The 23,204-nt window shown below is 33.3% G+C and overlaps 1 protein-coding gene across 3 annotated transcripts in view; it reads right to left on the reverse strand.

The window, feature by feature from the left end:
• LOC144596432 (uncharacterized) overlaps window positions 1-23,204 on the reverse strand; it is a 48,016-nt gene that overhangs the window by 1,981 nt on the left and 22,831 nt on the right. The gene's annotated exons all lie outside the window — the stretch shown is intronic.

Here is a 23,204-nt window from a genome sequence, read left to right on the forward strand (position 1 = left end):
GGGGGTAGGGTATTGACATGGATAGAGAACTGGTTGGAAGACAGGAAGCAAAGAGTAGGGATTAACGGGTCCTTTTCAGAATGGCAGGCAGTGACTAGTGGGGTGCCGCAAGGCTCGGTGCTGGGACCCCAGTTATTTACAATATATATTAACGATTTAGACGAGGGACTGAAATGTGACATCTCCAAGTTTGCGGATGACACAAAGCTGGGTGGCAGTGTGAGCTGCCAGGAGGATGCTATGGGGCTGCAGGGTGGCTTGGATAGGTTGGGTGAGTGGGCAGACGCATGGCAGATGCAGTATAATGCGGATAAATATGAGGTTATCCACTTTGGTGGCAAGAACAGGTAGGCAGGTTATTATCTGAATGGTGTCCGGCTAGGAAAAGGGGAAGTGCAATGAGACTTGCATGTGCTTGTACACCAGTCACTGAAAGTAAGCGTGCAGGTACAGCAGGCAGTGAAGAAAGCTAATGGCATGTTGGCCTTCATAGCGAGAGGATTTGATTTTAGGAGCAAGGAGTTGTACAACTGCAGTTGTACAGGGCCTTGGTGAGACCACACCTGGAGTATTGTGTGCCATTTTGGCCTCCTAATTTGACATTGTTATTGAAGTAGTGCGGCGTAGGTTCACCAGGTTAATTCCCGGGATGGTGGGACTGACATATGATGAAAGAATGGAGCAAATGGGCTTATATTCCCTGGAATTTCGAAGGGATTGGACAAGCTAGATGCAGGAAAAATGTTTCCCGATGTTGGGGGGAGTCCAGAACCAGGGGCCACAGTTTAAGAATAAAGGGGAGGCCATTTAGGACTGAGATGAGGAAAAAAAAATTCACCCAGAGAGTTGTGAATCTGTGGAATTCTCTGCCTCAGAAGGTAGTGGAGGCCGACTCATTGGATGCCTTCAAAAGAGAGTTATATAGAGTTCTTAGGGATAGCGGAAACAAGGGATATGGGGAGACGGCAGGCACGGGTTACTGATTGTGGATGATCAGCCATGATCACAATGAATGGCCGAATGGCCTCCTCCTGCACCTGTTGCCCCACCCAGTTGTTAAGAGCTGGGTGACCAAAGATACGAGAGGAGCAAGATAGACCACTCCACCCTAAAACCATAGTATGTCACGGCGCCATTTTATTCGGCAGAAACTTGCAGAAACATATTAAAAGAAAAATAACAACAATCTGTGAGTTGATAGTTGAGATATATTCTGCATGTTTATGGTATCATCACACATACTGTTCCCCCACAACACTGATCACACTGCGAGAGGCAGAGCGGACGGCGGGGTTTGCTTACTAAAATGGCGGCCGTCACGCTCCTTTGCGGACTACACTTCAGTATAGGCGATTTCAATGGAGTGGTCCATCTTGCTCCTCTAGTATCTTTGGTGGTGTCGCATGGCCACAGCTGGGCCATGATGTCATATGTCACAGCCGTGTATTGACGAGGAAATGGCAACGGCGCGGCTTCCGCCCCAACCCCCCGCCCCGTCACCGTGACAACGCTGGGAATCACCGGGACAGGTACAGAGAAACGGAGATATAAACAGAGAATAGAAACACAGAGAATAGAAACACAGAGAATAGAAACACAGAGAATAGAAACACAGAGAATAGAACCACAGAGAATAGAAACACAGAGAATAAAAACACAGAGAATAGAAACACAGAATAGAAACATAGAGAATAGAAACTTAGAGAATAGAAACACACAGAATAGAAACAGAGAATAGAAACACAGAGAATAGAAACATAGAGAATAGAAACATGGAGAATAGAAACACAGAGAATAGAAACACAGAGAATAGAAACACGTAGAATAGAAACAGAAACATAGAGAATAGAAACAGAAACATAGAGAATAGAAACACAGAGAATAGAAACAGAGAGAATAGAAACAGAAACACAGACAATAGAAAAACAGAGAATAGAAACACAGAGAATAGAAACACGTAGAATAGAAACAGAAACATAGAGAATAGAAACAGAAACATAGAGAATAGAAACACAGAGAATAGAAACAGAGAGAATAGAAACAGAGAGAATAGAAACACAGAGAATAGAAACATAGAGAATAGAAACACAGAGAATAGAAACACAGAGAATAGAAACACAGAATAGAAACAGAGAATAGAATCACAGAGAATAGAAACACAGAGAATAGAAACAGAGAAACATAGAGAATAGAAACACAGAGAATAGAAAGACAGGGAATAGAAACAGAGAGAACAGAAACACAGAGAATAGAAACACAGAGAATAGAAACACAGAGAATAGAAACACAGAGAATAGAAACACAGAGAATAGAAACACAGAGAATAGAAACACAGAATGGAAACACAGAGAATAGAAGCACAGAGAACAGAAACACAGAGAATAGAAACACAGAGAATAGAAACACAGAGAATAGAAATGGAGAATAGAAACACAGAGAATAGAAACACAGAGAACAGTACACAGAGAATAGAAACACAGAGAATAGAAACATAGAGAATAGAAACACAGAGAAGAGAAACACCGAGAATAGAAACACAGAGAATAGAAACCTAGAGAATAGAAACACAGAGAAGAGAAACATAGAGAATAGAAACACAGAGAATAGAAATGCAGAGAATAGAAACACAGAGAAAAGAAAAACAGAATAGAAACAGAGAAAAATAGAGAATAGAAACACAGAGAATAGAAACAATGAATAGAAACACAGATAATAGAAACACAGAGAACAGAAACACAAATAGAAACACAGAGAATAGAAACACAGAGAATAGAAACAGAGAATAGAAACAGAGAATAGAAACATAGGAAAAGAAACACAGAGAATAGAAACACAGAATAGAAACACAGAATAGAAACACAGGGAATAGAAACACAGAGAATAGAAACACAGAGAATAGAAACACAGAGAATAGAAACAGAAACATAGAGAATAGAAACACAGAGAATAGAAACACAGAATAGAAACAGAGAAACATAGAGAATCGAAACTCAGAGAATAGAAACACAGAGAATAGAAACACAGAGAATAGAAACACAGAGAATAGAAACACAGAGAATAGAAACAGAGAATAGAAACACAGAGAATAGAAACACAGAGAATAGAAACAGAGAAACATAGAGAATAGAAACACAGAGAATAGAAACACAGAGAATAGAAACACAGAGAATAGAAACAGAGAATAGAAACATAGGAAAAGAAACACAGAAAATAGAAACGCAGAGAATAGAAACACAGAGAATAGAAACACAGAGAATAGGAACACAGAGAATATAAACACAGAGAATAGAAACACAGAATAGAAACACAGAGAATAGAAACACAGAGAATGGAAACAGAAACATAGAGAATAGAAACACAGAGTATAGAAACACAGAATAGAAACACAGGAAATAGAAACACAGAGAATATAAACACAGAGAATAGAAACACAGGGAATAGAAACACAGAGAATAGAAACACAGAAAATAGAAACACAGAGAATAGAACCACAGAGAATAGAAACACAGAGAATAAAAACACCGAGACTAGAAACACAGAATAGAAACATAGAGAATAGAAACTGAGAGAATAGAAACACACAGAATAGAAACAGAGAGAATAGAAACAGAGAATAGAAACACAGAGAATAGAAACACAGAGAATAGAAACAGAGAATAGAAACACAGAGAATAGAAACACAGAGAATAGAAACATAGAGAATAGAAACATGGAGAATAGAAACACAGAGAATAGAAACACAGAGAATAGAAACACGTAGAATAGAAACAGAAACATAGAGAATAGAAACAGAAACATAGAGAATAGAAACACAGAGAATAGAAACAGAGAGAATAGAAACAGAAACACAGACAATAGAAAAACAGAGAATAGAAACACAGAGAATAGAAACACGTAGAATAGAAACAGAAACATAGAGAATAGAAACAGAAACATAGAGAATAGAAACACAGAGAATAGAAACAGAGAGAATAGAAACAGAGAGAATAGAAACAGAAACATAGAGAATAGAAACACAGAGAATAGAAACAGAGAGAATAGAAACAGAGAGAATAGAAACACAGAGAATAGAAACATATAGAATAGAAACACAGAGAATAGTAACACAGAGAATAGAAACACAGAATAGAAACAGAGAATAGAATCACAGAGAATAGAAACACAGAGAATAGAAACAGAGAAACATAGAGAATAGAAACACAGAGAATAGAAAGACAGGGAATAGAAACACAGAGAACAGAAACACAGAGAATAGAAACACAGAGAATAGAAACACAGAGAATAGAAACAGAGAATAGAAACACAGTGAATAGAAACACAGAGAATAGAAACATAGAGAATAGAAACACAGAGAATAGAAACACAGAGAATAGAAACACAGAGAATAGAAACAGAGAATAGAAACACAGAGAATAGAAGCACAGAGAACAGAAACACAGAGAATAGAAACACAGAGAATAGAAACACAGAGAATAGAAATGGAGAATAGAAACACAGAGAATAGAAACACAGAGAACAGTACACAGAGAATAGAAACACAGAGAATAGAAACATAGAGAATAGAAACACAGAGAAGAGAAACACCGAGAATAGAAACACAGAGAATAGAAACCTAGAGAATAGAAACACAGAGAAGAGAAACATAGAGAATAGAAACACAGAGAATAGAAATGCAGAGAATAGAAACACAGAGAATAGAAACACAGAGAATAGAAACAGAGAAACATAGAGAAAAGAAAAACAGAATAGAAACAGAGAAAAATAGAGAATAGAAACACATAGAATAGAAACAATGAATAGAAACACAGATAATAGAAACACAGAGAACAGAAACACAAATAGAAACACAGAGAATAGAAACACAGAGAATAGAAACAGAGAATAGAAACAGAGAATAGAAACATAGGAAAAGAAACACAGAGAATAGAAACACAGAATAGAAACACAGAATAGAAACACAGGGAATAGAAACACAGAGAATAGAAACACAGAGAATAGAAACACAGAGAATAGAAACAGAAACATAGAGAATAGAAACACAGAGAATAGAAACACAGAATAGAAACAGAGAAACATAGAGAATCGAAACTCAGAGAATAGAAACACAGAGAATAGAAACACAGAGAATAGAAACACAGAGAATAGAAACAGAGAATAGAAACACAGAGAATAGAAACACAGAGAATAGAAACAGAGAAACATAGAGAATAGAAACACAGAGAATAGAAACACAGAGAATAGAAACACAGAGAATAGAAACAGAGAATAGAAACATAGGAAAAGAAACACAGAAAATAGAAACGCAGAGAATAGAAACACAGAGAATAGAAACACAGAGAATAGGAACACAGAGAATATAAACACAGAGAATAGAAACACAGAGAATAGAAACACAGAGAATCGAAACACAGAGAATGGAAACAGAAACATAGAGAATAGAAACACAGAGTATAGAAACACAGAATAGAAACACAGGAAATAGAAACACAGAGAATATAAACACAGAGAATAGAAACACAGGGAATAGAAACACAGAGAATAGAAACACAGAAAATAGAAACACAGGGAATAGAAACACAGAGAATAGAAACATAGAGAATAGAAACACAGAGAATAGAAACACAGAGAATAGAAACAGAGAGAATAGAAACTCAGACAATAGAAACATAGAGAATAGAAACACAGAGAATAGAAACATAGAGAATAGAAACACAGAGAATAGAAACACAGAGGATAGAAACATAGAGAATAGAAACAGAAACATAGAGAATAGAAACACAGAGAATAGAAACACAGAGAATAGAAACACAGAGAATAGAAACATAGAGAATAGAAACACAGAGAATAGAAACACAGAATAGAAACAGAGAAATATAGAGAATAGAAACAGAGAGAATAGAAACAGAGAGAATAAAAACATAGGAATAGAGACACAGAGAATAGAAACACAGAGAATAGAAACACAGAATAGAAACACAGAATAGAAACACAGAGAATAGAAACACATTGAATAGAAACAGAGAGAAAAGAAACAGAGAGAATAAAAACATAGGAATAGAAACACAGAGAATAGAATCACAGAGAATAGAAACACAGAGAATAGAAACACAGAGAATAGAAACACAGAGAATAGAAACACAGAATAGAAACAGAGAAATATAGAGAATAGAAACAGAGAGAATAGAAACAGAGAGAATAAAAACATAGGAATAGAGACACAGAGAATAGAATCACAGAGAATAGAAACACAGAGAATAGAAACACAGAGAATAGAAACACATTGAATAGAAACAGAGAGAATAGAAACAGAGAGAATAAAAACATAGGAATAGAGACACAGAGAATAGAATCACAGAGAATAGAAACACAGAGAATAGAAACAGAGAAACATAGAAAATAGAAACACAGAGAATAGAAACAGAGAATAGAAACACGGCGAATAAAAACATAGGAATAGAAACACAGAGAGTAGAAACACAGAGAATAGAAACAGAGAATCGAAACATAGGAATAGAAACACAGAAAATAGAAACACAGAGAATAGAAACACAGAGAATAGAAACACAGAGAATAGAAACACAGAGAATAGAAACACAGAGAATAGAAACACAGAGAATAGAAACAGAGAGAATAGAAACAGAGAGAATAGAAACAGAAACATAGAGAAAAGAAAAACAGAGAATATAAACAGAGAAACATAGAGAATAGAAACACATAGAATAGAAACAGAGAATAGAAACACAGGTAATAGAAACACAGAGAATAGAAACACAAATAGAAACACAGAGTATAGAAACAGAGTGAATAGAAACAGAGAATAGAAACAGAGAATAGAAACAGAGAATAGAAACAGAGAATAGAAACAGAGAATAGAAACATAGGAATAGAAACACAGAAAATAGAAACACAGAGAATAGAAACAGAGGGAATAGAAACAGAGAGAATAGAAACAGAGAGAATAAAAACATAGGAATAGAAACACAGAGAATAGAATCACAGAGAATAGAAACATGGATAATAGAAACAGAGAAACATAGAGAATAGAAACACGGAGAATAGAAACAGAGAATAGAAACACAGTGAATAGAAACACAGTGAATAGAAACACAGAGAATAGAAACAGAGAATAGAAACAGAGAATAGAAACAGAGAATAGAAACAGAGAATGGAAACATAGGAAAAGAAACACAGAGAATAGAAACACAGAGAATAGAAACACAGAGAATAGAAACACATAGAATAGAAACACAGGGAATAGAAACACAGAGAATAGAAACACAGAGAATAGAAACACAGAGAATAGAAACAGAGAAACATAGAGAATCGAAACAGAGAATAGAAACACAGAGAATAGAAACACAGAGAATAGAAACACAGAGAATAGAAACAGAGAAACATAGAGAATAGAAACACAGAGAATAGAAAGAGAAACATAGAGAATAGAAACACAGAGAATAGAAACAGAAACATAGAGAATAGAAACACAGAGAATAGAAACAGAAACATAGAGAATAGAAACACAGAGAATAGAAACATTGAGAATAGAAACAGAGAATAGAAACACAGAGAATAGAAACACAGAGAATAGAAACACAGAGAATAGAAACACAGACAATAGAAAAACAGAGAATTGAAACACAGAATAGAAACACAGAGAATAGAAACAGAAACATAGAGAATAGAAACAGAAACATAGAGAATAGAAACACAGAGAATAGAAACATTGAGAATAGAAACAGAGAATAGAAACACAGAGAATAGAAACACAGAGAATAGAAACACAGAGAATAGAAACACAGAGAATAGAAACACAGAGAATATAAACACAGAGAATACAAACACAGAGAATAGAAACACAGCAACATAGAGAATAGAAACAGAGAGAATAAAAACAGGAATAGAAACACAGAGAATAGAATCACAGAGAATAGAAACACAGAGAATAGAAACACAGAGAATAGAAACACAGAGAATAGAAACATAGAGAATAAAAACATGGAGAATAGAAACACAGAGAATAGAAACACAGAGAATAGAAACACGTAGAATAGAAACAGAAACATAGAGAATAGAAACAGAAACATAGAGAATAGAAACACAGAGAATAGAAACAGAGAGAATAGAAACAGAAACACAGACAATAGAAAAACAGAGAATAGAAACACAGAGAATAGAAACACGTAGAATAGAAACAGAAACATAGAGAATAGAAACAGAAACATAGAGAATAGAAACACAGAGAATAGAAACAGAGAGAATAGAAACAGAGAGAATAGAAACACAGAGAATAGAAACATAGAGAATAGAAACACAGAGAATAGAAACACAGAGAATAGAAACACAGAATAGAAACAGAGAATAGAATCACAGAGAATAGAAACACAGAGAATAGAAACAGAGAAACATAGAGAATAGAAACACAGAGAATAGAAAGACAGGGAATAGAAACACAGAGAACAGAAACACAGAGAATAGAAACACAGAGAATAGAAACACAGAGAATAGAAACAGAGAATAGAAACACAGAGAATAGAAACACAGAGAATAGAAACACAGAGAATAGAAACACAGAGAATAGAAACACAGAGAATAGAAACAGAGAATAGAAACACAGAGAATAGAAGCACAGAGAACAGAAACACAGAGAATAGAAACACAGAGAATAGAAACACAGAGAATAGAAATGGAGAATAGAAACACAGAGAATAGAAACACAGAGAACAGTACACAGAGAATAGAAACACAGAGAATAGAAACATAGAGAATAGAAACACAGAGAAGAGAAACACCGAGAATAGAAACACAGAGAATAGAAACCTAGAGAATAGAAACACAGAGAAGAGAAACATAGAGAATAGAAACACAGAGAATAGAAATGCAGAGAATAGAAACACAGAGAATAGAAACACAGAGAATAGAAACAGAGAAACATAGAGAAAAGAAAAACAGAATAGAAACAGAGAAAAATAGAGAATAGAAACACATAGAATAGAAACAATGAATAGAAACACAGATAATAGAAACACAGAGAACAGAAACACAAATAGAAACACAGAGAATAGAAACACAGAGAATAGAAACAGAGAATAGAAACAGAGAATAGAAACATAGGAAAAGAAACACAGAGAATAGAAACACAGAATAGAAACACAGAATAGAAACACAGGGAATAGAAACACAGAGAATAGAAACACAGAGAATAGAAACACAGAGAATAGAAACAGAAACATAGAGAATAGAAACACAGAGAATAGAAACACAGAATAGAAACAGAGAAACATGGAGAATCGAAACTCAGAGAATAGAAACACAGAGAATAGAAACACAGAGAATAGAAACACAGAGAATAGAAACAGAGAATAGAAACACAGAGAATAGAAACACAGAGAATAGAAACAGAGAAACATAGAGAATAGAAACACAGAGAATAGAAACACAGAGAATAGAAACACAGAGAATAGAAACAGAGAATAGAAACATAGGAAAAGAAACACAGAAAATAGAAACGCAGAGAATAGAAACACAGAGAATAGAAACACAGAGAATAGGAACACAGAGAATATAAACACAGAGAATAGAAACACAGAATAGAAACACAGAGAATAGAAACACAGAGAATGGAAACAGAAACATAGAGAATAGAAACACAGAGTATAGAAACACAGAATAGAAACACAGGAAATAGAAACACAGAGAATATAAACACAGAGAATAGAAACACAGGGAATAGAAACACAGAGAATAGAAACACAGAAAATAGAAACACAGGGAATAGAAACACAGAGAATAGAAACATAGAGAATAGAAACACAGAGAATAGAAACACAGAGAATAGAAACAGAGAGAATAGAAACTCAGAGAATAGAAACATAGAGAATAGAAACACAGAATAGAAACAGAGAAATATAGAGAATAGAAACAGAGAGAATAGAAACAGAGAGAATAAAAACATAGGAATAGAGACACAGAGAATAGAATCACAGAGAATAGAAACACAGAGAATAGAAACACAGAGAATAGAAACACAGAGAATAGAAACACAGAATAGAAACACAGAGAATAGAAACACAGAGAATAGAAACACAGAGAATAGAAACACAGAATAGAAACAGAGAAATATAGAGAATAGAAACAGAGAGAATAGAAACAGAGAGAATAAAAACATAGGAATAGAGACACAGAGAATAGAAACACAGAGAATAGAAACACAGAATAGAAACACAGAGAATAGAAACACAGAGAATAGAAACACAGAATAGAAACAGAGAAATATAGAGAATAGAAACAGAGAGAATAGAAACAGAGAGAATAAAAACATAGGAATAGAGACACAGAGAATAGAATCACAGAGAATAGAAACACAGAGAATAGAAACACAGAGAATAGAAACACATTGAATAGAAACAGAGAGAATAGAAACAGAGAGAATAAAAACATAGGAATAGAGACACAGAGAATAGAATCACAGAGAATAGAAACACAGAGAATAGAAACAGAGAAACATAGAAAATAGAAACACAGAGAATAGAAACAGAGAATAGAAACACGGCGAATAAAAACATAGGAATAGAAACACAGAGAGTAGAAACACAGAGAATAGAAACAGAGAATCGAAACATAGGAATAGAAACACAGAAAATAGAAACACAGAGAATAGAAACACAGAGAATAGAAACACAGAGAATAGAAACACAGAGAATAGAAACACAGAGAATAGAAACACAGAGAATAGAAACAGAGAGAATAGAAACAGAGAGAATAGAAACAGAAACATAGAGAAAAGAAAAACAGAGAATATAAACAGAGAAACATAGAGAATAGAAACACATAGAATAGAAACAGAGAATAGAAACACAGGTAATAGAAACACAGAGAATAGAAACACAAATAGAAACACAGAGTATAGAAACAGAGTGAATAGAAACAGAGAATAGAAACAGAGAATAGAAACAGAGAATAGAAACAGAGAATAGAAACAGAGAATAGAAACATAGGAATAGAAACAGAAAATAGAAACACAGAGAATAGAAACAGAGGGAATAGAAACAGAGAGAATAGAAACAGAGAGAATAAAAACATAGGAATAGAAACACAGAGAATAGAATCACAGAGAATAGAAACATGGATAATAGAAACAGAGAAACATAGAGAATAGAAACACGGAGAATAGAAACAGAGAATAGAAACACAGTGAATAGAAACACAGTGAATAGAAACACAGAGAATAGAAACAGAGAATAGAAACAGAGAATAGAAACAGAGAATAGAAACAGAGAATGGAAACATAGGAAAAGAAACACAGAGAATAGAAACACAGAGAATAGAAACACAGAGAATAGAAACACATAGAATAGAAACACAGGGAATAGAAACACAGAGAATAGAAACACAGAGAATAGAAACACAGAGAATAGAAACAGAGAAACATAGAGAATCGAAACAGAGAATAGAAACACAGAGAATAGAAACACAGAGAATAGAAACACAGAGAATAGAAACAGAGAAACATAGAGAATAGAAACACAGAGAATAGAAAGAGAAACATAGAGAATAGAAACACAGAGAATAGAAACAGAAACATAGAGAATAGAAACACAGAGAATAGAAACAGAAACATAGAGAATAGAAACACAGAGAATAGAAACATTGAGAATAGAAACAGAGAATAGAAACACAGAGAATAGAAACACAGAGAATAGAAACACAGAGAATAGAAACACAGACAATAGAAAAACAGAGAATTGAAACACAGAATAGAAACACAGAGAATAGAAACAGAAACATAGAGAATAGAAACAGAAACATAGAGAATAGAAACACAGAGAATAGAAACATTGAGAATAGAAACAGAGAATAGAAACACAGAGAATAGAAACACAGAGAATAGAAACACAGAGAATAGAAACACAGAGAATAGAAACACAGAGAATATAAACACAGAGAATACAAACACAGAGAATAGAAACACAGCAACATAGAGAATAGAAACAGAGAGAATAAAAACAGGAATAGAAACACAGAGAATAGAATCACAGAGAATAGAAACACAGAGAATAGAAACACAGAGAATAGAAACACAGAGAATAGAAACATAGAGAATAAAAACATGGAGAATAGAAACACAGAGAATAGAAACACAGAGAATAGAAACACGTAGAATAGAAACAGAAACATAGAGAATAGAAACAGAAACATAGAGAATAGAAACACAGAGAATAGAAACAGAGAGAATAGAAACAGAAACACAGACAATAGAAAAACAGAGAATAGAAACACAGAGAATAGAAACACGTAGAATAGAAACAGAAACATAGAGAATAGAAACAGAAACATAGAGAATAGAAACACAGAGAATAGAAACAGAGAGAATAGAAACAGAGAGAATAGAAACACAGAGAATAGAAACATAGAGAATAGAAACACAGAGAATAGAAACACAGAGAATAGAAACACAGAATAGAAACAGAGAATAGAATCACAGAGAATAGAAACACAGAGAATAGAAACAGAGAAACATAGAGAATAGAAACACAGAGAATAGAAAGACAGGGAATAGAAACACAGAGAACAGAAACACAGAGAATAGAAACACAGAGAATAGAAACACAGAGAATAGAAACAGAGAATAGAAACACAGAGAATAGAAACACAGAGAATAGAAACACAGAGAATAGAAACACAGAGAATAGAAACACAGAGAATAGAAACAGAGAATAGAAACACAGAGAATAGAAGCACAGAGAACAGAAACACAGAGAATAGAAACACAGAGAATAGAAACACAGAGAATAGAAATGGAGAATAGAAACACAGAGAATAGAAACACAGAGAACAGTACACAGAGAATAGAAACACAGAGAATAGAAACATAGAGAATAGAAACACAGAGAAGAGAAACACCGAGAATAGAAACACAGAGAATAGAAACCTAGAGAATAGAAACACAGAGAAGAGAAACATAGAGAATAGAAACACAGAGAATAGAAATGCAGAGAATAGAAACACAGAGAATAGAAACACAGAGAATAGAAACAGAGAAACATAGAGAAAAGAAAAACAGAATAGAAACAGAGAAAAATAGAGAATAGAAACACATAGAATAGAAACAATGAATAGAAACACAGATAATAGAAACACAGAGAACAGAAACACAAATAGAAACACAGAGAATAGAAACACAGAGAATAGAAACAGAGAATAGAAACAGAGAATAGAAACATAGGAAAAGAAACACAGAGAATAGAAACACAGAATAGAAACACAGAATAGAAACACAGGGAATAGAAACACAGAGAATAGAAACACAGAGAATAGAAACACAGAGAATAGAAACAGAAACATAGAGAATAGAAACACAGAGAATAGAAACACAGAATAGAAACAGAGAAACATGGAGAATCGAAACTCAGAGAATAGAAACACAGAGAATAGAAACACAGAGAATAGAAACACAGAGAATAGAAACAGAGAATAGAAACACAGAGAATAGAAACACAGAGAATAGAAACAGAGAAACATAGAGAATAGAAACACAGAGAATAGAAACACAGAGAATAGAAACACAGAGAATAGAAACAGAGAATAGAAACATAGGAAAAGAAACACAGAAAATAGAAACGCAGAGAATAGAAACACAGAGAATAGAAACACAGAGAATAGGAACACAGAGAATATAAACACAGAGAATAGAAACACAGAATAGAAACACAGAGAATAGAAACACAGAGAATGGAAACAGAAACATAGAGAATAGAAACACAGAGTATAGAAACACAGAATAGAAACACAGGAAATAGAAACACAGAGAATATAAACACAGAGAATAGAAACACAGGGAATAGAAACACAGAGAATAGAAACACAGAAAATAGAAACACAGGGAATAGAAACACAGAGAATAGAAACATAGAGAATAGAAACACAGAGAATAGAAACACAGAGAATAGAAACAGAGAGAATAGAAACTCAGAGAATAGAAACATAGAGAATAGAAACACAGAATAGAAACAGAGAAATATAGAGAATAGAAACAGAGAGAATAGAAACAGAGAGAATAAAAACATAGGAATAGAGACACAGAGAATAGAATCACAGAGAATAGAAACACAGAGAATAGAAACACAGAGAATAGAAACACAGAGAATAGAAACACAGAATAGAAACACAGAGAATAGAAACACAGAGAATAGAAACACAGAGAATAGAAACACAGAATAGAAACAGAGAAATATAGAGAATAGAAACAGAGAGAATAGAAACAGAGAGAATAAAAACATAGGAATAGAGACACAGAGAATAGAAACACAGAGAATAGAAACACAGAATAGAAACACAGAGAATAGAAACACAGAGAATAGAAACACAGAATAGAAACAGAGAAATATAGAGAATAGAAACAGAGAGAATAGAAACAGAGAGAATAAAAACATAGGAATAGAGACACAGAGAATAGAATCACAGAGAATAGAAACACAGAGAATAGAAACACAGAGAATAGAAACACATTGAATAGAAACAGAGAGAATAGAAACAGAGAGAATAAAAACATAGGAATAGAGACACAGAGAATAGAATCACAGAGAATAGAAACACAGAGAATAGAAACAGAGAAACATAGAAAATAGAAACACAGAGAATAGAAACAGAGAATAGAAACACGGCGAATAAAAACATAGGAATAGAAACACAGAGAGTAGAAACACAGAGAATAGAAACAGAGAATCGAAACATAGGAATAGAAACACAGAAAATAGAAACACAGAGAATAGAAACACAGAGAATAGAAACACAGAGAATAGAAACACAGAGAATAGAAACACAGAGAATAGAAACACAGAGAATAGAAACAGAGAGAATAGAAACAGAGAGAATAGAAACAGAAACATAGAGAAAAGAAAAACAGAGAATATAAACAGAGAAACATAGAGAATAGAAACACATAGAATAGAAACAGAGAATAGAAACACAGGTAATAGAAACACAGAGAATAGAAACACAAATAGAAACACAGAGTATAGAAACAGAGTGAATAGAAACACAGAATAGAAACAGAGAATAGAAACAGAGAATAGAAACAGAGAATAGAAACAGAGAATAGAAACATAGGAATAGAAACACAGAAAATAGAAACACAGAGAATAGAAACAGAGGGAATAGAAACAGAGAGAATAGAAACAGAGAGAATAAAAACATAGGAATAGAAACACAGAGAATAGAATCACAGAGAATAGAAACATGGATAATAGAAACAGAGAAACATAGAGAATAGAAACACGGAGAATAGAAACAGAGAATAGAAACACAGTGAATAGAAACACAGTGAATAGAAACACAGAGAATAGAAACAGAGAATAGAAACAGAGAATAGAAACAGAGAATAGAAACAGAGAATGGAAACATAGGAAAAGAAACACAGAGAATAGAAACACAGAGAATAGAAACACAGAGAATAGAAACACATAGAATAGAAACACAGGGAATAGAAACACAGAGAATAGAAACACAGAGAATAGAAACACAGAGAATAGAAACACAGAGAATAGAAACACAGAGAATAGAAACACAGAGAATAGAAACACAGAGAATAGAAACATAGAGAATAGAAACACAGAGAATAGAAACACAGAATAGAAACAGAGAAATATAGAGAATAGAAACAGAGAGAATAGAAACAGAGAGAATAAAAACATAGGAATAGAAACACAGAGAATAGAATCACAGAGAATAGAAACAGAGAATAGAAACAGAGAAACATAGAGAATAGAAACACAGAGAATAGAAACAGAGAATAGAAACACACAGAATAAAAACATAGGAATAGAAACACAGAGAGTAGAAACACAGAGAATAGAAACATAGAGAATAGAAACACATAGAATAGAAACACAGGGAATAGAAACACAGAGAATAGAAACACAGAGAATAGAAACAGATACATAGAGAATAGAAACACAGAGAATAGAAACACAGAGAATAGAAACACAGAGAATAGAATCACAGAGAACTGAAACACAGAGAATAGAAACACAGGGAATAGAAACACAGAGAATAGAAACACAGAGAATAGAAACATAGAGAATAGAAACACAGAGAATAGAAACACAGAGAATAGAAACACAGAGAATAGAAACACAGAGAATAGAAACACAGAGAATAAAAAACACAGAGAATAGAAACACAGAGAATAGAAACAGAGAATAGAAACATAGGAAAAGAAACACAGAAAATAGAAACGCAGAGAATAGAAACACAGAGAATAGAAACACAGAGCATAGGAACACAGAGAATATAAACACAGAGAATAGAAACACAGAATAGAAACACAGAGAATAGAAACACAGAGAATGGAAACAGAAACATAGAGAATAGAAACACAGAGTATAGAAACACAGAATAGAAACACAGGAAATAGAAACACAGAGAATAGAAACACAGAAAATAGAAACAGAGAGAATAGAAACTCAGACAATAGAAACATAGAGAATAGAAACACAGAGAATAGAAACACAGAGAATAGAAACAGAGAGAATAGAAACAGAGAGAATAGAAACTCAGACAATAGAAACATAGAGAATAGAAACACAGAGAATAGAAACACAGAGAATAGAAACAGAGAGAATAGAAACTCAGACAATAGAAACATAGAGAATAGAAACACAGAGAATAGAAACACAGAGAATAGAAACACAGAGGATAGAAACAGAAACATAGAGAATAGAAACAGAAACATAGAGAATAGAAACACAGAGAATAGAAACACAGAAAATAGAAACAGTGAATAGAAACACGGAGAATAGAAACAGAGAATAGAAACATAGGAAAAGAAACACAGAGAATAGAAACACAGTGAATAGAAACACAGAGAATAGAAACAGAGAATAGAAACACAGAGAATAGAAACACAGAGAATAGAAACACATAGAATAGAAACACAGGGAATAGAAACACAGAGAATAGAAACACAGAGAATGGAAACACAGAGAATAGAAACAGAAACATAGAGAATAGAAACACAGAGAATAGAAACACAGAATAGAAACAGAGAAACATAGAGAATCGAAACACAGAGAATAGAAACAGAGAATAGAAACACAGAGAATAGAATCACAGAGAATAGAAACAGAGAATAGAAACAGAGAAACATAGAGAATAGAAACACAGAGAATAGAAACAGAGAAACATAGAGAATAGAAACACAGAGAAAAGAAAGACAGGGAATAGAAACACAGAGAATAGAAACACAGAGAATAGAAACACAAATAGAAACACAGAGTATAGAAACAGAGTGAATAGAAACACAGAATAGAAACAGAGAATAGAAACAGAGAATAGAAACAGAGAATAGAAACAGAGAATAGAAACATAGGAATAGAAACACAGAAAATAGAAACACAGAGAATAGAAACAGAGGGAATAGAAACAGAGAGAATAGAAACAGAGAGAATAAAAACATAGGAATAGAAACACAGAGAATAGAATCACAGAGAATAGAAACATGGATAATAGAAACAGAGAAACATAGAGAATAGAAACACGGAGAATAGAAACAGAGAATAGAAACACAGTGAATAGAAACACAGTGAATAGAAACACAGAGAATAGAAACAGAGAATAGAAACAGAGAATAGAAACAGAGAATAGAAACAGAGAATGGAAACATAGGAAAAGAAACACAGAGAATAGAAACACAGAGAATAGAAACACAGAGAATAGAAACACATAGAATAGAAACACAGGGAATAGAAACACAGAGAATAGAAACACAGAGAATAGAAACACAGAGAATAGAAACACAGAGAATAGAAACACAGAGAATAGAAACACAGAGAATAGAAACACAGAGAATAGAAACATAGAGAATAGAAACACAGAGAATAGAAACACAGAATAGAAACAGAGAAATATAGAGAATAGAAACAGAGAGAATAGAAACAGAGAGAATAAAAACATAGGAATAGAAACACAGAGAATAGAATCACAGAGAATAGAAACAGAGAATAGAAACAGAGAAACATAGAGAATAGAAACACAGAGAATAGAAACAGAGAATAGAAACACACAGAATAAAAACATAGGAATAGAAACACAGAGAGTAGAAACACAGAGAATAGAAACATAGAGAATAGAAACACATAGAATAGAAACACAGGGAATAGAAACACAGAGAATAGAAACACAGAGAATAGAAACAGATACATAGAGAATAGAAACACAGAGAATAGAAACACAGAGAATAGAAACACAGAGAATAGAATCACAGAGAACTGAAACACAGAGAATAGAAACACAGGGAATAGAAACACAGAGAATAGAAACACAGAGAATAGAAACATAGAGAATAGAAACACAGAGAATAGAAACACAGAGAATAGAAACACAGAGAATAGAAACACAGAGAATAGAAACACAGAGAATAAAAAACACAGAGAATAGAAACACAGAGAATAGAAACAGAGAATAGAAACATAGGAAAAGAAACACAGAAAATAGAAACGCAGAGAATAGAAACACAGAGAATAGAAACACAGAGCATAGGAACACAGAGAATATAAACACAGAGAATAGAAACACAGAATAGAAATACAGAGAATAGAAACACAGAGAATGGAAACAGAAACATAGAGAATAGAAACACAGAGTATAGAAACACAGAATAGAAACACAGGAAATAGAAACACAGAGAATAGAAACACAGAAAATAGAAACACAGGGAATAGAAACACAGAGAATAGAAACATAGAGAATAGAAACACAGAGAATAGAAACACAGAGAATAGAAACAGAGAGAATAGAAACTCAGACAATAGAAACATAGAGAATAGAAACACAGAGAATAGAAACACAGAGAATAGAAACAGAGAGAATAGAAACTCAGACAATAGAAACATAGAGAATAGAAACACAGAGAATAGAAACACAGAGAATAGAAACACAGAGGATAGAAACAGAAACATAGAGAATAGAAACAGAAACATAGAGAATAGAAACACAGAGAATAGAAACACAGAAAATAGAAACAGTGAATAGAAACACGGAGAATAGAAACAGAGAATAGAAACATAGGAAAAGAAACACAGAGAATAGAAACACAGTGAATAGAAACACAGAGAATAGAAACAGAGAATAGAAACACAGAGAATAGAAACACAGAGAATAGAAACACATAGAATAGAAACACAGGGAATAGAAACACAGAGAATAGAAACACAGAGAATGGAAACACAGAGAATAGAAACAGAAACATAGAGAATAGAAACACAGAGAATAGAAACACAGAATAGAAACAGAGAAACATAGAGAATCGAAACACAGAGAATAGAAACAGAGAATAGAAACACAGAGAATAGAATCACAGAGAATAGAAACAGAGAATAGAAACAGAGAAACATAGAGAATAGAAACACAGAGAATAGAAACAGAGAAACATAGAGAATAGAAACACAGAGAAAAGAAAGACAGGGAATAGAAACACAGAGAATAGAAACACAGAGAATAGAAACACAAATAGAAACACAGAGTATAGAAACAGAGTGAATAGAAACACAGAATAGAAACAGAGAATAGAAACAGAGAATAGAAACAGAGAATAGAAACAGAGAATAGAAACATAGGAATAGAAACACAGAAAATAGAAACACAGAGAATAGAAACAGAGGGAATAGAAACAGAGAGAATAGAAACAGAGAGAATAAAAACATAGGAATAGAAACACAGAGAATAGAATCACAGAGAATAGAAACATGGATAATAGAAACAGAGAAACATAGAGAATAGAAACACGGAGAATAGAAACAGAGAATAGAAACACAGTGAATAGAAACACAGTGAATAGAAACACAGAGAATAGAAACAGAGAATAGAAACAGAGAATAGAAACAGAGAATAGAAACAGAGAATGGAAACATAGGAAAAGAAACACAGAGAATAGAAACACAGAGAATAGAAACACAGAGAATAGAAACACATAGAATAGAAACACAGGGAATAGAAACACAGAGAATAGAAACACAGAGAATAGAAACACAGAGAATAGAAACACAGAGAATAGAAACACAGAGAATAGAAACACAGAGAATAGAAACACAGAGAATAGAAACATAGAGAATAGAAACACAGAGAATAGAAACACAGAATAGAAACAGAGAAATATAGAGAATAGAAACAGAGAGAATAGAAACAGAGAGAATAAAAACATAGGAATAGAAACACAGAGAATAGAATCACAGAGAATAGAAACAGAGAATAGAAACAGAGAAACATAGAGAATAGAAACACAGAGAATAGAAACAGAGAATAGAAACACACAGAATAAAAACATAGGAATAGAAACACAGAGAGTAGAAACACAGAGAATAGAAACATAGAGAATAGAAACACATAGAATAGAAACACAGGGAATAGAAACACAGAGAATAGAAACACAGAGAATAGAAACAGATACATAGAGAATAGAAACACAGAGAATAGAAACACAGAGAATAGAAACACAGAGAATAGAATCACAGAGAACTGAAACACAGAGAATAGAAACACAGGGAATAGAAACACAGAGAATAGAAACACAGAGAATAGAAACATAGAGAATAGAAACACAGAGAATAGAAACACAGAGAATAGAAACACAGAGAATAGAAACACAGAGAATAGAAACACAGAGAATAAAAAACACAGAGAATAGAAACACAGAGAATAGAAACAGAGAATAGAAACATAGGAAAAGAAACACAGAAAATAGAAACGCAGAGAATAGAAACACAGAGAATAGAAACACAGAGCATAGGAACACAGAGAATATAAACACAGAGAATAGAAACACAGAATAGAAACACAGAGAATAGAAACACAGAGAATGGAAACAGAGAATAGAAACACAGAGAATAGAAACACAGAGAATGGAAACAGAAACATAGAGAATAGAAACACAGAGTATAGAAACACAGAATAGAAACACAGGAAATAGAAACACAGAGAATAGAAACACAGAAAATAGAAACACAGGGAATAGAAACACAGAGAATAGAAACATAGAGAATAGAAACACAGAGAATAGAAACACAGAGAATAGAAACAGAGAGAATAGAAACTCAGACAATAGAAACATAGAGAATAGAAACACAGAGAATAGAAACACAGAGAATAGAAACAGAGAGAATAGAAACTCAGACAATAGAAACATAGAGAATAGAAACACAGAGAATAGAAACACAGAGAATAGAAACACAGAGGATAGAAACAGAAACATAGAGAATAGAAACAGAAACATAGAGAATAGAAACACAGAGAATAGAAACACAGAAAATAGAAACAGTGAATAGAAACACGGAGAATAGAAACAGAGAATAGAAACATAGGAAAAGAAACACAGAGAATAGAAACACAGTGAATAGAAACACAGAGAATAGAAACAGAGAATAGAAACACAGAGAATAGAAACACAGAGAATAGAAACACATAGAATAGAAACACAGGGAATAGAAACACAGAGAATAGAAACACAGAGAATGGAAACACAGAGAATAGAAACAGAAACATAGAGAATAGAAACACAGAGAATAGAAACACAGAATAGAAACAGAGAAACATAGAGAATCGAAACACAGAGAATAGAAACAGAGAATAGAAACACAGAGAATAGAAACAGAGAATAGAAACAGAGAAACATAGAGAATAGAAACACAGAGAATAGAAACAGAGAAACATAGAGAATAGAAACACAGAGAAAAGAAAGACAGGGAATAGAAACACAGAGAATAGAAACACAGAGAATAGAAACAGAGAATAGAAACAGAGAATAGAAACATAGGAATAGAAACACAGAAAATAGAAACACAGAGAATAGAAACACAGAATAGAAACACAGAGAATAGAAACACAGAGAATAGAAACACATTGAATAGAAACAGAGAGAATAGAAACAGAGAGAATAAAAACATAGGAATAGAAACACAGAGAATAGAATCACAGAGAATAGAAACACAGAGAATAGAAACAGAGAAACATAGAAAATAGAAACACAGAGAATAGAAACAGAGAATAGAAACACGGAGAATAAAAACATAGGAATAGAAACACAGAGAGTAGAAACACAGAGAATAGAAACAGAGAATCGAAACACAGCGAATAGAAACACAGGGAATAGAAACATAGAGAATAGAAACACAGAGAATAGAAACACAGAATTGAAACAGAGAATAGAAACAGAGAATAGAAACATAGGAATAGAAACACAGAAAATAGAAACACAGAGAATAGAAACACAGAGAATAGAAACACAGAGAATAGAAACATAGAGAATAGAAACACAGAGAATAGAAACACAGAGAATAGAAACACAGATAATAGAAACACAGAGAATAGAAACACAGAGAATAGAAACAGAGAGAATAGAAACAGAAACATAGAGAAAAGAAAAACAGAGAATATAAACAGAGAAACATAGAGAATAGAAACACATAGAATAGAAACAGAGAATAGAAACACAGGTAATAGAAACACAGAGAATAGAAACACAAATAGAAACACAGAGTACAGAAACAGAGTGAATAGAAACACAGAGAATAGAAACAGAGAATAGAAACAGAGAGAATAGAAACAGAGAGAATAGAAACAGAGAGAATAGAAACATAGAGAATAGAAACAGAGAGAATAGAAACATAGGAATAGAAACACAGAAAATAGAAACATAGAGAATAGAAACAGAGAGAATAGAAACAGAGAGAATAGAAACAGAGAGAATAAAAACATAGGAATAGAAACACAGAGAATAGAATCACAGAGAATAGAAACACGGATAATAGAAACAGAGAAACATAGAGAATAGAAACACGGAGAATAGAAACAGAGAATAGAAACAGAGAGAATAAAAACATAGGAATAGAAACACAGAGAGTAGAAACACAGAGAATAGAAACAGAGAATCAAAACACAGCGAATAGAAACACAGGGAATAGAAACATAGAGAATAGAAACACAGAGAATAGAAACAGAATAGGAACATAGGAATAGAAACACAGGGAATAGAAACACCGAGAATAGAAACACAGAGAATAGAAACACAGAGAATAGAAACACAGAGAATAGAAACAGAGAATAGAAACACAGTGAATAGAAACACAGAGAATAGAAACAGAGAATAGAAACAGAGAATAGAAACAGAGAATGGAAACATACGAAAAGAAACACAGAGAATAGAAACACAGAGAATA

This window comes from Rhinoraja longicauda, chromosome 9 (assembly GCF_053455715.1).
Source record: "Rhinoraja longicauda isolate Sanriku21f chromosome 9, sRhiLon1.1, whole genome shotgun sequence".
Classification (NCBI taxonomy): Eukaryota; Metazoa; Chordata; class Chondrichthyes; order Rajiformes; family Arhynchobatidae; genus Rhinoraja; species Rhinoraja longicauda.